The sequence below is a fragment of the Astatotilapia calliptera genome, chromosome 2, assembly GCF_900246225.1.
Source record: "Astatotilapia calliptera chromosome 2, fAstCal1.2, whole genome shotgun sequence".
Lineage (NCBI taxonomy): Eukaryota > Metazoa > Chordata > Actinopteri > Cichliformes > Cichlidae > Astatotilapia > Astatotilapia calliptera.
Window position 1 is genome coordinate 4707363 of NC_039303.1, and position 5727 is coordinate 4713089.

The 5727-nt window shown below is 36.1% G+C and overlaps 1 protein-coding gene across 7 annotated transcripts in view; it reads right to left on the reverse strand.

The window, feature by feature from the left end:
- The window catches only part of fam13b (family with sequence similarity 13 member B), a 70222-nt gene extending 65337 nt beyond the window's left edge, over positions 1 to 4885 (reverse strand). For 4 of the 7 annotated variants that reach the window (XM_026182340.1, XM_026182317.1, XM_026182326.1 and 1 more), the window contains exon 1: positions 4606 to 4884. The gene's annotated coding sequence lies outside the window, so the exon portion shown is untranslated. Of the gene's footprint in view, positions 1 to 4605 lie in introns of all 7 variants that reach the window. The other 3 variants (XM_026182309.1, XM_026182321.1, XM_026182301.1) reach the window with 1 other exon arrangement.
- Between the last annotated feature and the right edge of the window lie 842 nt (positions 4886 to 5727).

Consider the following 5727-nt stretch of genomic DNA (forward strand, 5'->3'; position numbering starts at 1 on the left):
TTCCATCTATTCTCTATGTACAGTTAAAGTTCTGATATTCTTTGTTATTCAAGGTAAATGACAAAATATGAGGAAAAAAGCTTCTATGAGGGGTTTTTTCCCCTCATGTAGAAGCTTTCGTTTCTATAGCCACCCAGTGAACCATCTCCATTTACACAGTCTTTGAGCCAGGTCAGTGACACACAGCATGACACTGCCTTCGGGCAGTTTTGGTTTAATTTACAACAGAGGGCAGTGCTTTGGATTTCCTCAGCTTGTAGCTACATACTTTGATATTGCTACTCCTTTTCATGGGAGTTTGTTGTTGTCCATCACTGAGTACTTAGCTTTGTGCTTACACATGACATACAAACATACAAATGGTGTTTTCACCAATTCTACTAGTTATAAGTTACAAAGCATATTTGCTATATACGTGCTAACATAAACCAAATGAGATTTAATTTTGTAGCTTTCTGGTATTGCTCCAGCTTTAGCAAACTTTGGGGCATATTTAGTTTGGCTTGGGGCCCTATACACAGCATTTAAAAAAAAAAAAACATTCAATTACTAGGCAACAATAGTTTCACACTCCAGGCAGCTGTGTAATTTTGACACTGCTGTGTGTGCGTGTGTTTTTCCTTCCATATAAAAACTATGGGTCGTCTTACATGTATGTCTTATCTGACACTGTAGGAGGCTGGAGATTTCTGACTTTGTTGGTATGTATATACGTGAGAGACTCCACATAAAGGGCTGCAGGTTCAGTTTAAGTACACTTAATGAGAATTTAATTTTTATTTGATTTCAGTATTAATAGTTAGTTATAAGTAGGTATAGTAGGTGACTAGAGGTAAAATAATTACTGTAATTATTAAATTTCCAGCTGTTAACATCTAGGCATCTCATGAAAAAAAAATACTAACTTATCCAATTATTCTTGAATGTGGCATATGGATCCTCTACTCAACCCAGTGAGCTACGCCACCACCCAGTCACTACTCATTCTTATTAGTGGATGACAACTTGAATATTTGAAATTCATACCGATTCCTGTCACAATATGACAAATTACTGCTTTTTCTCCTGTATTTAGGGCTTAATATGTTACACTCCACTCTAAGAGCCTCTAAGAGTAAGAGCCATTGTCACCATTTTTGGAAAATGTACAGTTTCATCCATCCATCTTACCCAACTTAGGGCTGGAACAGTTTTCATGTAGTGAGAGGTAAAGTACTCCCTAGGCAGGCGGCCTGTCTTTTGCAGGTCTAGCATAAATGGAAAGTCATCCCTTCATACTCACATACACACTTATAGCCAATTTAGAATCACCAGTTAACCTAACATGCATGTATATGCACTGTGAGAGGAAACCGGTTATTAAAATTGATAAAATTGATAAAATCACTGGAGGAGTAATAAAAATTTAAAATAGATTTTAACTGCAGTTCCACATTAAGTTAAAGTTAATGCAGCCCATTTCAAATCAATCACAATAAAATCATACTGATCAGTTTTTATTAGAGAGATGTTTGCGCTCCCATTATCTAGCTCATTTACACCAACAACTCCAGAACTCAACTCTAGAATGACCATAAAGCTGAATCAACACTTTGCTTAAACAGTTTCATCAAACATGGACAATTATAACCTTTATTAAGGTAGACTGTATTGGAGGACTGTTGTATAAGACCACTTGTAAAGTACTGTCAGATTAAATCCAAGGTGTTTTTACAGCAGCTAACTTTACAACTACTTTTATTTTTTCCACTGACCTGTATAGATCCACCTGTTGTTTCTTAGACACTAGTGTTTTGGTAACAGGTTATACTGTACTGAGAAGGCCTAAGACTAAAGTAGATAAAAATAATTCTTATTTTATATCTGAAGAGCTCAACACAATAAAGATTATCCAATCAGAACAGATTGGAAACAAATCAGAGGTTGCTTCGGTATTAAATTACTGCCAGGACAGTTTTGTGACATAAATAACATATAATCTAATTTTTTCAAGCTTTTAGTTTTTTAATAAACTAGTATCAAAAACAAAGATATCGTCTGGACAGCTTGTAACATAACTGTTAGAAGTCTTTCAGCCCTTTGTAACAATCCTGATATATATTTACCCATTATAAAATTTATAACATTGACTTCTGCAACTGATCAAGACCAATGCAAATGTTCTGTTGATATATTAGTATATCTCTAGTTATCAAAATGCCATCCCCATCATTTGGTTAGCTGATGATGTCACAGAACAACTCATTTTAATTCCCAATCAACTTAATCACATATATTTTCTAATGTAAATTTCATAAAAAGCTTTTCATAGCATAATTTGAAATCTAGTTAACTTGTTTTGTCTGACAAACAACAGAAATGTATCATTTACTACCAAAATAAAACAAAGCTTTTTATTGCAATTAAAAATCTCGAAGTCATAAATGGTATTTATGACTGCAAATTACGCAGTGCTGAGCAGTGTACCAGTCTTTCATAAATGCTGTACCAGTTAAAAGATACAACGCCCACCGTGTCCTTTCAAATAGCTTATATTATTATTTATCTTATTACTGCCATGGATACTGCTGAAGCGCATGAGAAGGGGGCTTTTATGACTGTACAGTCTTCTCACTCATAGTTCCTGTCCTATGAATCATACACATTATAAGGACAGCCATTACAAATCTGCAAATCTCTTCAACTGGGAACAATCCTAGGACACAAGTTGTCAAACAAACTATTTAATTAATAACTTCATATTTACACAATTATGCCGCTTAACAGCATACTGGGTAATTCCTCAAGGCTAAAACACTGTTTATCGTGACAAGTCCAAATGGAGTTTGTATCAAAGCTTTACAACAAAGACTTGCTATATATTGACTTTATTTAAAAACAGGGGCAAAGGTAGCATTGCAGCAAACATTTTATTTTGAATTTATTATGTACCATTTAAACACAGTTTTAAGACAGTTGAGCCCAACTGCTGATATTCAAGCCCCTGTTGATTGCCTATCAACTCAAAGCAGCTTTCTTCTCTGACCTCTGGCACAAACAAGGCTTTTTATCCAAAGAGCTTTTGCTCACTTGATATTTTCCCTTTTCCAGACCAGACTGAACTTCAAACTAGATTGTGAGAGCACTTGTTTTACTTGTGCACAGTACAGAGAGGTGTGTAGGAAAATACTCAGACTAGCCCATCTGGCACCAACAGTCAAACCAAGTTCAAAGTTATTGAAACCACTTTTCTTCCTCATTCTGATGCTAAGTTTAAACTTCAGCGGGTTGACTTGACAAAGTCTGCATGCCTGAATCCATTGAGTTGCTGCCATGTGACTTCCTAATTAGGTATTTGTGTTAATGAGCACTTTAAGAGGTATAACTAATAATTGTGAATGTGTATTATTTAGGTGCGCTGTAGTTTGAAATGTATTCGAACTAAAAGGGTTTTATAGAATTAACTCCTACAAGTCATGAAGTGAAAAAATTATTTGTTATTTTATATTTATTATTTGAACCTATATGGTAGGCACAGAAATAATATTACTAACAACATACCTGGATATACTGGTAAATTCCTCTTAACTAATGCCTTATTTATGACCTAAATTGGCCAAATATTTATGAATAATTGTGAATTACAGTCTAGTTTTCATACACATGGAAGTTCTTTTACTTATGCACACTATACAGTGTATGCAGAAGACCAACCCGTCATGCTTCTTGACATGTTGGCGGATGCCATTATGCAATCACCAAGACTTCAAAAAGCTCAGAAATAAACGTCAGCCTCTCATTTCAATGTAACGCCATTGCTGACGCAATTATTGCACATATACATATCCTCATCTGGATCAGCACAGCTTCGTATCAAATCATGTGAACCTAAGCATTGGCGAACATTCCAGCACACACAGTTAAATGAATCCGAGCAGGAAGCATCTGTGTCAGTGATGAAGCTTTCCAGAAATAAACAGAACAGAAAACGAAACCATCTACAACTCGGGAGAGCACGAATTCCAGGAACACAGATTTCAAAACGGTTTCCGTATAATCCTGTATAAAAAACCCGTCATAACCGGATGATTTTAAACTATCCTACCTAGCGCGACTCATATTCTTGATGCACAAGCAATATCACACAACTCCATAATTTATATATATTATCAAATGTACACAAAACTTTTTTTTTTTTTTAAATCCATTGAGTGTTTTTTTTTTTTATCTTGCGGTACTGATAAAAGCCAACAAACACTCAATTATTTAGGAGTTTCTTTTTCTGTCTCCGAATTAGCTTGCCGTGCCTGCGGAGGAGCCACAGATGTGATGGAACTGCTATTCGGTGCTATCCGTTAGCCACTAGCTCACAGTGACCACAAATGTAGTCGCAAACGGGTTTAAGCCCCGCTGTGCGCTTTAATATTAGCCTCTACGTAAAGACACATATAGAGCAGATATATCATATCAGGTATACATGAGAAAAAAATGATATAAACACATAATAGAAATGGTCAGACAGAGTTAGCTTAGCAGGCTAGCATTAGTTAGCGTTTAAGATGCTGAGAGAACCAGAAGAAGAGCTGTTAGCAAGGAAAGCTAATCAGACGCTCCGGGGTACCTTACCAGGTCAAAACAAACAGGAAAGCGGAGCGAGATGCATTAATTTCTTGTTTCGTTTCTGAAGCCGACTTCTGGTGAGACGGTAACTTTGACGAGATCAAAGCAAATAATGTAGAAATATCGTCGGGAACATTGCAAAGACACTCGAAATTAATGTGGTTCCTGTTTTTTTGCTCAGACTGGCTCGGATGCCCGTTCGCAGGTCGTTGCTTGGAGAGACTCGCACACATACACACACACCCTCCAGGGACGAACCTGCCAAATACTGGCCCCGCCTCCTTTACTGTGAGCGCAGCAGGAGACAGCTGCCAAATACTGACCCCGCCTTGCAGACAGCTGTAGACTAGCAGAGACATCTTAAAACGCATCTGTGGCTGATTTCTTTATCTACTTATAACAGTAATAATCCAGTGTCAAGTATGTGTTATATATATATGTGTATATATATATAGACGATAGGAAATAGGTGCAGCGATTTACGCACAAATGTGAATGTGTAAACGTAAAAGTAAGTACAGTATGTAAGGCAAAAACACACTTGGGCTTATTTCTCTTTAGGAGGCACCTTGCTAGCGCAAAAACATTTTATTTGTGGCAAACTATGTTGTGTTTCACTTTTTTTGTATAACCAAATGTGTTTTTACAACATTCTGCTAGTAACAAAGTGACTAAAAATAGATTTCAAATTTGGTTTTGGCTATATTACACTATTGTGCAAGACTGGCTTTTCCCCTGAGTTGTGTGGCTTTTTTATACTTGAATGGCTTCACAAACAGTAGAAAATGTAAAAAATGCTCTGGTACAAGGAATGGACTGAAAATTAAAGAAAAAGCAGCCAATGTCTAAAGAAAGATTGTGAAATAATTTCAGAAAGCCTGGAGAACTGCTGCTCACTTTAAAATATTACATGGAAGTCTGGCTCCTTGGAAGCAAAAGAAAGGAGTGGCAAGAGACTTTTGCACAGTGCTGTAAATTCAGTCTAATAATCTCTTTTTTATATTTTAGAAATAATAAAGTACTATTGCTATTGTATGCTTAATAATGCAAAGATTCTTTTATTATTACTTGCATGTTAGATATGTGTTTGTTTTGTTTGTTTTTTCTCTTCCAGTGTTTTTGTACATT